Source organism: Pinus tabuliformis, chromosome X (genome assembly GCF_031772625.1).
Source record: "Pinus tabuliformis cultivar Carrire ecotype Pingquan chromosome X, CPIR1, whole genome shotgun sequence".
NCBI classification, from domain to species: domain Eukaryota; kingdom Viridiplantae; phylum Streptophyta; class Pinopsida; order Pinales; family Pinaceae; genus Pinus; species Pinus tabuliformis.
In genome coordinates this window covers 539,982,545-539,994,838 of record NC_142308.1, presented here as the reverse complement: position 1 = coordinate 539,994,838, position 12,294 = coordinate 539,982,545, and positions in this window count along the sequence as shown.

Genomic DNA, 12,294 nt, shown 5'->3' with positions numbered 1-12,294 from the left:
TAGTGGAGAAGGATGATGCTGTTAGACCGAATGTTCAGATGGAGGGTCAGGAAGCATACTTCTAGAGGTTAGAAGTGGAGGATCTTGATAGATGGATTGAGTTGATAAGTGAGGAAGAGGGAGAGCCTTCAAGCTCCACTTCTTCCCTATCTTCTTAGATTATCATGGACATGAGGCTCATTGTTAGCTGTTCATGGTAGTGAGTCTCCAACATTTTGAGCAGACATCTAGGGTGAGATGACATAGATTGGTAGGCAGTGTGTAGTGATGAGTCATGATGATGTAGGGGCATGAGTTATTATGGAGGCGATGTATGGTTGGATTAGTTACTCAACTAATCACCGACATGAGGGGTACCAGCACATGATTTCTTGCAGAGTTTGGCATATCTATGGCATGAGGCAGGTCGAGAGGTGGACACATATGGATTACCCATACACACATTTGTGTGGACTTACAATCTTAATGATGGTGGTTGCCAGGATGGTGTTGTCAAGGATGAAAACCATTTAGAGTGAGGGAGTATGTCACACCCATGAGTCGTGTGTGCGATGTGTGACAAGTTGGGGCGACGTGCCCTCGGTTAAAAGCAGTGAGCTGGCGTGCGACGAGTTGGAGAGTGGCAAGGTAGTTGCGACAAAAGTTACAACGTTCGAATGAGTTGGCGTGTGACGAGCTAACGAAGATGAAAATTTGGCTAAGGTTTTAGAATTGTGGAGATGTGACCTTATACGGAGTGCAGTTGGGTAGGTGGACCCAACGGGGCGACGAGATGGGCGAGTCGACCTTGAGTAGGGGCATGGACGACCGAATTGAGAGGTCGGCTTGGGCAGGCCAACCTGTGTTGTAGCCATGGCAGATGGTATAAGTAGAGGAGGACGCATGGTGGAGAAGACAACAACTCACAACAAGCAAACACAAGTCTAACTTGGAAGTGTGAAGTGGGTGGCCATACAAAGGAACTGCGGTGCGAGGCCGAAGTACCAAGGCGAGGGTGAAGGTGAACAGAACCGTAGGACCCAGGGCGAGCGAGCGACAAGTCGGGTAGCCGAGCGAGCCGCAGGTCCAGTAGCCGAGTGAGCCACAAGTTGGGTAACCGCAGGGTGGGTCTGCCCATGGGTGGTTATAGGCAGGTGAACTGGGTGGAGGTGAGTTGGGCGGGCGATTGGTTTGGCAGGTTGACAGACGGGTGGACCGGGCAAGTGGATGAGTCGGTGAGTCAAGAGTTTGGTGAATGATCGAAGGGCAAGCACAGAGAGTCAGGGTGCACGAGCACGATAGTGTGACGAGCTGGGTGGGCGACTCGAGCTCAGGGCAAGGGTGCACGATCGCAAGCTGGGCGAAACAAAGAACGGGCAAGTGCAACCGGGTGGAGAGTTGGGCACGACGTTGCGTGACACAACCCGTGACCGGGTGGAGAGTTGGGCATGGCGTCGGGTGACACAACCCACGACCGGGTAAACGATAGTGCCAGCGACACAAGCTCGTGGAATGGTGGAGCTACATGATGAGATCGAGCAGGCAACACGACAAGGTGTTGAATGGTGGGCAAGGCCGCACAACAGGGTGGATCACCCTGGGGCAAGGCTACACGATAGTGCGGGCAAGCTGATTGGTGGTTTAAGGTGAATTTATGAAATAACAATTTGCCATTGTTTAGCCAAAGTTATTTTGGGGTTGCCCTGGAGAGGCTGATTGTATATGAACTTGTAAAAATATACTATTATATTATTGTGGGCAAGCTCTTATCAGTGAGTTTCCCCTCCCTTTAAAAAGACTAAGTGTACTTGTATACTTGTATATGTAAATGAATTTAAAATGAATGTTTCCACTGTGTATTATAACTGATGAATGCTTAGTGAAGTGAAAATATTCTAAGTATTGGATGTTAGGCGTAGTCCACACTTAAAAGTATTGGTGAAAAGAAATCGGGTGGTAGTGTCGTACCTGCCTATGAGCGGTTGAAAGACTACCGCCATGATAGGAGTGGTCGGGTGGGGGGAGGGAGGGGGAGGGCCGAGGATGGGCAGGGTAGGGGCGGGGAGGGGGAGTAGGGGAGGGGTCGCGAGTGGGGGGGGTGGTTGCTGGAGTTGAGGGCCGAGGGTGGGGAGGGTAGGGAGGTGAGGGAGGGGGAGGGGCGGCGGGGTAGGGTTATTTGTTTTTTCTAATGGTGTTTTTTTTTTTAATTTTAATTTTTAGTTTTTAGTTTTTAATTTTTTTTTTTTTTTTTTTTAATGACTTTTTTAATTTGTTTTGAATTTTATTTTTTTGTAATATGTTTTAATTTAATTTTTTTATTTTTATTATTTATAGTTTTTTTTTTTAAATTGTTTTGATTTGTTTTTTTTGAATTTGTTTTTTGAATTTTTTTATTTTAATTCATTCTTTTTTTAATTTTTAATTTTTCTTAATTTTTTTTGGCAAATATTGTTAAGGTTTTTTTTTTTTTTTTTTTTTTTTAATGAGGTTTTTCTTTTTTGAGTGGTTCAATTTGTTTTTCTTGAAATTATATATTTTGAAAATTTTCATCTTTTTATTTATTTTATGATATTTTTATTTAATTTTAGTTAATTTTTTATTTTTTACTAGTTAATTTTGGTTTTTTATTTTACATTTTTACATTTTTATAGGTTTTTTGTTTTTGTTTTTTTCCTTTTTAATATATTTTTTTGAATTTGATTTTTTTGTCATGGTTTTTTATTTTTATTTTTATGTTTTATTACTAACATGTTTTATGTTTTTTTTGTCATGTTTTTTTATTTTTATTTTTATGTTTTATGTTTTTTAATGTTTTATTTTTATTTATTTTTATATTTTTTATGTTTTATTACTACCGTGTTTTTATTATTTTTATTTTTGTCATGTTTTATGTTTTATTTTTTACATTTTTATAGGTTTTTTGTTTTTCTTTAAGTCTTTAATTTTTTTAATATTGTATTTTATTTTTGTAATTTTTTTTTTGTTTTACATTTTATAGGTTTTTTTTGTCATTAATATTTTTTTATATTTGATTTTTTTTGTCATGGTGTTTTTTTTTGTTTATTATGTTTTATTACTTGTTATTATTATTATTATTTATTTTTTTTTCAAATATTTGAGTTTTTGTTTTCTTTTGTATTTTTTGTGTTTTTTCTTAATTGGTTTTTTTCAATATTTGAATTTTTGCATTTCTATATATTTTTTATATTTGATTTTTTGGTCATGTTTTTTTTTTTATGTTTTATTACTTGTTATTATTATTTTTTTTTCTCAATATTTGAATTTTTAAAAAAACATACATTCTTTTAGAGTATTGCAGGTGTGTATTTATATATATAATATTTGAGAGGGTGGGACAGAGGGAGGGACAAAGTGATTGAGATGGTGTTGTTGTTCTAAAGGAGGGATTAAGGTAGATAAGGAGGTATAATGAAATAGAGGAAGGAGGAGGGAGGATGGTGGAGAGAGAGGGAGTTAAGCATAAATGATTAGATGGATGTAGGGAGAGGGTGAAATATTTACAGGTGGAGAGAGACAGAGAGAGAGTGATGGAGTGGAGAGTGAGAAGGGGGAAAACATGGTTTAATAAGGAAAGAGGTGTGGAATTTTAGGGATGAAAGATAAAGGGTTAGTGGATAAGAGGGGAATAGTTTGGGAGAGAGTGGAAGGGTGGTGAGGAAGAAAGAGTGTGTGTGTGTGAGAGAGAGAGAGAGAGATAGAGAGAGAGAGAGAGAGAGAGAGAGGGTGGTGGGAGATAGAGGGGGAAGACAGATAGTGGGAGAGAGGGAGAGCGAAAAAGAGGGAATGGGAGGGAGATATAAACAAATTCAAAGAGAAGAAGGGAGGGAGGTAGAGGGAGAAAGAGGGAATGGCAGGGAGATATAGACAAATTCAAAGAGAAGAAGGGAGGGTGGGAGAGGTACAAAGAGAGATGGTTGATATCACATGCACCTAGTTGTGTTAACACTGCTCCTAATGTTACGCAGGATGCATCTACATGTACATGGAATTGTTTTTTCCAATTAGGGAATACCAGAATAGGTGTTGTAACCATGTTATCCTTCAATACATATAAGCTTTTCTGGCAATCATCATCCCAAAAAAATGTCACATCCTTCTTTAATAATTTTTCCATGTGCACAGCGATCTGTGGATACGCCTTGATGAATTTCCTATAGTATCTCGTATGTCCCAATGTTACATGCAGCTGTTTTACATTCCTTGGAGGCTCCACATTAATAATCACTTCAATTTTGGCATGGTCCATCATCAACCCTTGCTTGCAGACAACATGGCGCAAGAGTATCCCATATGGTACGCAAAAGATGCACTTCTTCAGGTTAAGGGATAGATCATACTTCCTACAAGTATCCAGCATTAGCTGCAGACTTGTAACATGCCTCTTCACTAATCTAAACACCGTCCAATCATAAAAGTAAACTTCCAAAAACTTATGAATAAGTAGTTTAAAAGTTGCGACTACCACCCTAGAAAATATCGCAGGGGAATTCTTAAGTCCAAAGGGCATAATTGTATACTAAAAACATCCCCATTCTGTGGTGAAGGTAGTATTACTTCGATCTTCTGGTATGATCTTAATCTGCTGATACCCTCAGAATCCATTTGTAAATGAGTAGGCTTCTTGACCACCAACATTCAAGAAACACCATAGGACTAACCTAGTCCAATTCTTCCGTAGGCTCAATAATCCCTCCTACAAGCATCTTATCCAATTCTTCACACACTTTTTCCTTGTACTTAGGATTCAACCTATATGGGTGGTGCTTCACTGGCTTTGCATCTGGCATCAGATGAATCTTCATGACACCTAGATCACAATTATTGAGGAAAAGAATCACAATAATTATTATGATAACATGGAATAAATATTATATCATGTAGACACACCGAGCATGTGTGTAATCCAAGCAAATTTAGCTAGAAACTGAGAGCAATGAACAAAATAAAATGGTTTAGGGTATGGAACCCTAGGATAAAAAATCCCCAAGCCATTTATCAGAGATAATCGAAATAAAACTGGGCACATAGGTGCAACCAAGTAAAAAATAAGGCACACAAGCCCACAAAAATCCCAAAAGGGAGAAGAATATGTCATAGTAAAACTATTCGATGCGGCACAGAATTAGAGAAAATTCAAAAACTAAGTATGAATCCCAACCACAAAAGATCAAGGCTTAAACATGATAATGGAAAAAAAACAGTGTACAATCCACCCTGCAAACTAAAAAATGGCACCCAAAACTAAGACTTAGGAAAAAAAGAGCCACTATACCCAACAAAAATCATTGCAGAATAGTTGCAGTGTACAAATAAATTGACCAGCAGATAAATTTGAAATAGGTAAGAAGAGGTTGAGACATGACACTACCAAATTCCAATGTTGAAATTGGGTTAGAGGAATTGTTGGTGAAATAAAACAATACATATATGAATACTTCCCATGAACTTTAACCCATTGTCGATAGCCTAATCTGAATGAAAATGACAAAAATGCCAATGAGAAATGGCATTAAGAAGAGAATTGAGAAGCCAGAAATCCGCCCAAGCCACCGCGCTCTAAAATTTTCTTCGAAGGACCAGGAAATGGCATGAAAGAGAATTTGAGGTAGTAACCATGGTAGCATCTCACCTAGCACATTGCAAAAAGGTCCCATGACATGCAAGGAAAGGAGAAAGGTGGAGAAATCGATAGAGGATGTAAGAACCATGGTCGAGGTAGCTATAGTTAGTTTCCTCGACCCCACTCCCTCAACTCTTCTTGAGATTCACCAAAATTAACACACATATACATAAACACACACACATACACAAAAATTATAGATCATTATCAAATTTAAAAATTATAATATTTTTTTAATTTATATAATGAAATATTACACTTTTATTATAATTGTTTATAAACTGGCATAGGTTCATCTTAACATTGGATATACCAAGCATTTAGAGAGATTAAATCTCACAAGATTCAAACTTTTTTTTAATACAAACATTAATGAAATATTTGCAAGCTCAAATATTTGAAATATTTTGTTTATGATTCACATTCTACACATTAAAACATTAATGCATGCCTCGATTATATTTGAAAGTAAAAAATATATATCCGTTGGACTCTCTCTCTCTCTCTCTCTCTCTATATGACATTGAAATGTTTTACTTATTATCAATATTCTACACACTAAAATGTTAATTTATGCTTTAATTATATCTAGTCTCTCTTTCATATATATATATATATATATATATATATATATATATATATATATATAGAGGTTATATTTTTGTGTTTCTGCAATTAATATTTAAAATTCTGCATGTAAATTCTATATTAAAAAATGAATGAATTACAAATTTCCATAAATACTCTATTAATAGAATATAAATGATATTTTTTTATATATACAATCTATATTAAAAAAAATTATTAATATTTTTTAAATTTTATATATCAACTTCATATTAAGAATACAATAAATTACACATATCTAGTATAAGAAAAGTGATTATTATTTATGGCTGACAATGTTTTTTTTCTTTTCTTATTACTATTTTTCTAATTTTTTATTGCAAAAATTACCCTCTTGACTCTTTCCTATTAGTAAAAGTTAGTTATTGTTCTTGATGTCAATTTTCAAAGTTACTCCAAAATAAGAAACTTTTGTCGAGAGTGTATATATATATATATATATATATATATATATATATATATATATATATATATATATAAATTTCAAATAAAAAAAATTTAATTTCTATTATGATAAGGGAATAAAAAATATATTGTATAAACACACCAAGTGTGTATGCATTAAGTGAAAGCCATCTTGAAAATAAGAGCAATCAACCCAATAAAATGGTTTAGGGTATGAAACCCTAGGATCAAAAAGCCAAACTAAGAGCAACCAACCGAATAAAATGGTTAGAGTATGAAACCATAGGATCAAAAATCCCCACACCAAAAATCACAGAGAATTGAAATAAAAATAGTCATGGAGACCCAACCAAGTAAAATATAAGAAACACAAGCCCTCATAAATACCAAAAAGGGCACAATCAAACCATTTGATGTGCCAAAAAATTAGAGAAAGTTCGAAAACTGAGTAAGAAACCCTACCACAAAAGAGCAAGGCGTAAACCCAACAATGGAAATGAAAAAACAAAAAATTAACAGGGCATAAGCGACCCTGCAAACTCAAAAAGGAGTCCCAAAACCAAGCCTCGGGCAAGAAAGGGCTGCTACGCCCAACAAAAGATGTTGCAAAAACATTGAAGTGTACAAAGGAATTGACCTTCAGATGAAATGCAAAGAGATAAAAAGAGGTTGAGACACAGTGCTACCAAATGCAAATGCAAAACTATGGGTAGAGGTGTTGCTGGTGAAATAAACCATTACATATATAAAGATTGTTGATGGACCATAACCTGACACTGATAGCCCAATCCAAATGATGATGAAAAAAATGTCGGTAAGAAAAAGCACGAAACAGAGAACTGAGCAGCCAGAGCGAAGGCCAAAACGACCACCCCCTCAACATTTTTTCAAAGAACCAGACAACTACAAGAAAGAGAGTTACTCCACATAAGCACCGCAACAACATCTCACTTGGCAAATTGCGAAAAGCTCAATGCTTGCAAGGAATGGAGGAAGGTGATGAAAATAATAGAGGATCTGCAAATAAGGGTCAAGGTAGCAAGGGCTAGCCACCTCGACCCCATTCCCTCAACTCCTATCGAGATTGGCCACACACACACACACACACACACACACACACATAGCATATAAAAGTTGTCATCAAATTTAAAAATTATAATGTTTTTTAAATTTAAATATGTTTTTTTATATATTTAAATTTTATATTTCATTGAAGTATTACACTTTTACTATAATTGTTTATAAATTAACATAGTTTTAAGTTTGGATCTACCAAGCAAGGAAAGAGACGGAATCTCTCAAGATGCAATTTTTTTTTAATACAAAACTTAAGAAAATATTTACATGTTGAAATATTTTATTCCTATTCCTATTAGCTCTTGGTAGATTCTATGTTAATATGCATTTATGTCGATTTTGAGCAATGCACTAATAATATATATATATATATATATATATATATATATATATATATATATATATATATATATATATAATTGACATTAAAATATTTTATTTATGATTCACATTAATGCATGCCTCAATTATATTTGAAAGTGGAAAACATATATCCATAGGACACACACTCTATATATAATTATTTTTTAAAATATTTTTAAAAATGTTACACCCCTTTTAAATATACTCTTAAAAAACTATATATAGTTTACATTAAAACTAGCCTAAATCCATCTTAACCCCAGATCTATCAAGCACTGAGAGGGATCCAATCTATTAAGGTGCAAACCTATTTTTTGAGTGCGAAGCTTGAGAAAAGGATTGCACCTCGAGAGATTCGATCCCTTTTGACACTTGATAGATTTGGGGTTAAGATGGATCTAGGATGGTTATATAAGACTATATAATATCTATATTTGTATATATGTGTATCTTTCTTATTCCCTCTCTCTATCTCACCGCCAAACATACACATTCTCTCTCTATATCTATCTATCTCTCCCTCTCTCTCTCTTACCCTTTTCTCCCTCTCTTTTCTACCCTACTCTCCTCTCTCACTCTCTCTCCATTGCTCCCTTGTCACTCCCTCTCTCTCTCTCCACTTTTCTCCCTCAATGTATTTCTTCTTCCATCCCTCTCTCTGTCCACCTTTCTCCCTCAATATATTTCTTCTTCCATCCCTATCTCTCCCCCTCCAACTCCAACTCTCTCTCCTTCTCTCTCTTGAGTCCTCTCTCTCCCTTTCTCTCCCACCTCCCTCTATCTCTCACAACATTCTCTCTCTCTCTTCCCTTCAACTCTTCCACTGTCTCCTTCCATCTCTCCTTCTGTCCCTCCCCTCCATCTTGTGTCTGGCTCTCTCTCTCTCTTTTCCCTCCAAATTTGTCACTATCTCCCTCCCTCTCTCCCTTTCTCTCTCCCCTCCATCTTTGTGCCTCCCTCTCTCTATTCCCCTTCTCTCCCTATCTCTCTCCTCCCCCCCTCTTTGTCTTCCCCCCTCTCCTCTCTCACTCACTCTCTCTCCATCTCTCCCGTGTCACCCCCTCCTCCTCCACCTCTATCTCTCTATGTATTTTTTATGTCCTCTCTCTCTCTCTCTCTCTAAACACCCTCCCCCCCTCTCTCTTAAATTTGATGGCATTGTATTATGTTTAGGAAAGTATCCAAAAAAAAAACTTAGTTGGTTGTAAAATATTAAAAATCACGTACTCTCTTTCTTAGTCACTTTGATTTATTTCATCTCTTATATCCTTAGGATATATCTGTATTAGGTTTTAATAATATTATTTATATTATATAAATTTCACATCTTTATATATAAGGTATTCTCATTTTTAACTTATTTCAATACCTCCACATTACCATATACTTTTGAACCTTCAACATTTCTTAAGGTGCAGACCTATTTTTAAGTGTTAAACTTGAGAAAAGGATTTCACCTGGATTGCACCTCGAGAGATTTGATCCCTCTCGATGCTTGATAGATTCGGGGTTAAGATGGATCTAGGTTGGCTATAAAATATTTTGAATGTGAAATAAGTTATGAGTTTTGGGCATGTGGTATTGATAACCCGTGCTATTGGCCCATGGTATTGTAACCAAGCCTCTTTCTCTCCCTATCCCTCTCCAGTGAATATCTTCACTCTTAAGATAACTAGTCCCCAACAAAGATATCTACCTTTTCTATGTTAGTTGTCTCAAGACCACGAAGATGGAGAAAAATAAACTACTTTATTTTCAATTGGCCATATCTTCATTATGCAGAATTTGTTTTAGGTATTGTTGTTCAAAAGGAGGTATTAAGGGAGATAAGGAGGTATAATGAAAGAGAAGAAGGAGGAGAGAGGGAGGTGGAGGGAGTTAAGCATAAAGGATTTAGATTGATGTAGGGAGAGGATGAAATATTTAGGTCGAGAGAGAGAGAGAGAGTGATGGAGTAGAGAGTGAGAAGGGGGAAAACATGGGTTAATAGGGAAAGAGGTGTGGAATTGTAGGGATGAAAGACAAAGGGTTAGTAGATAAGAGGGGAATAGTTTGGGAGAGAGTGGAAGGGTGGTGAGGAAGAAAGAGTGAGCATGTGTGTGTGTGTGTGAGAGAGAGAGAGAGAGGGGTTGGTGGGAGATACAAGGGGAGGACACATAGTGGGAGAGAGGGAGAGGGACAAAGAAGGAATTAAAGGGAGATATAGACAAATTCAAAGAGTAGAAGAGAGGGAGGGAGAGGTACAAAGAGAGATGGTTGATATCACCTGCACTTGGTTGGGTTAACACTGCTCCTAATGTTATGTAGGATGCACCTACATGTACATGGAATTATTTTTTCCAATCAGAGAACACCAGAATAGGTGTTGTAACCATGTTCTCCTTCAATAAATCTAAGCTTTTTTGGCAATCATCATCTCAACAAAATGTTGCATCCTTCTTCAAGAATTTTTCCATGGGCACAGTGATCTGCGCATACGCCTTGATGAATTTCCTATAGTATCCTGTATGCCCCAATGTCGCATGCAGCTGTTTTACATTCCTTGGAGGCTCCATATTGATAACCACTGCAATTTTGGCAAGGTTCACCATCAAACCTTGCTTGCAAAAAAGATGGCCCAAGAGTATCCCATATGGTACGCAAAAGATGCACTTCTTCAGATTAAGGGATATAGGATACTTCCTACAAGTATCCAACATTAGTCACAGACTTGTAACACGCCTCTTCACTAATCTAAACACTGTCCAATCATCAAAGTAAAATTCTAAAAACTTATGAATAAATTGTTTAAAAGCTGTGACTACCACCCTAGAAAATATCGTAGGGGAATTCTTAAGTCCAAAGGGCATAACTGTATACAAAAAACATCCCCATTCTGTGGTGAAGGTAGTCTTACTTCAATCTTCTGGCATGATCTTGATCTGTTGATACCTTGGGAATCCATCTGTAAATGAGTAGGCTTCTTGACCACCAACGTTCAAGAAACACCATAGGACTAACTTAGTCCAATTCTTCTACGGGCTCAATAATCCCTACTGCAAGCATCTTATCCATTTCTTCGCACACTTTTTCCTTGTACTTAGGATTCAACATGTATGGGTGGTGCTTCACTGGCTTTGAATTTGGCTTTAGATTGATCTTCATGGCACCCAGATCAATGAAGCAATGAACAAAATAAAATGGTTTAGGGTATGGAACCCTAGGCTAAAAAATCCCCACACCATTTATCAGAGAGAATCGAAATGAAATTTGGCACATAGGTGAAACCAAGTAAAAAATAGTGCATGCAAGCCCATAAAAATTCCAAAAGGGAGTAGAATACGGCATAGTAAAACCATTCGATGCGCCACAAAATTAGAGAAAATTAAAAAACTAAGTAAGAAGCCCAACCACAAAAGATCAAGGCTTAAACATGATAATGGAAAAAAAAGGTACAATCCACCCTGCAAAGTAAAAAATGGCACCCAAAACTAGGCCTTAGGAAAAAAAGAGCTGTTATACCCAGCAAAAATCATTGCAAAAACATTGCAGTGTACAAATAAATTGACCATCAGATAAATTTGAAAGAGGTGAGAAGAGGTTGAGACATGACGCTACCAAATTCCAATGTTGAAATTGGGCTAGAGGAATTGTTGGTGAAATAAAACAATACATTTATGAATGCTTCCCATGAACCATAACCCACTGCCGATAGCCTAATCCGAATGACAATGACAAAAATGCTAATGAGAAATGGCATGAAGAAGAGAATTGAGAAGCCACAAATCTGCCCAAGCCACTACGCTCTAAAAGTTTCTTCAGAGAACCAGGAAACAACATGAAAGAGAACATGAGGTAGTAACCATGGTAGCATCTCACCAAACACATTGCAAAAAGGCCCCATGACGTGCAAGGAAAGGAGAAAGGTGGAGAAATCGATAGAGGATGTAACAATCATGGTTGAGGAAACTATAGTTAGTTTCCTCGGCCCCACTCCCTCAACTACTCTTGAGATTGACCAAAATTAACACACACACATATACAAAAATTATAAATCATTATCAAATTTAAAAATTATAATATATTTTTAACTTATATAATGAAATATTACACTTTTATTATAATTGTTTGTAAATTGGCAAAGGTTCATGTTAACATTGGATATACCAAGCATTTAGAGAGACTAAATCTCACTGCAAGATTCAAACCTTTTCTTTTAATAC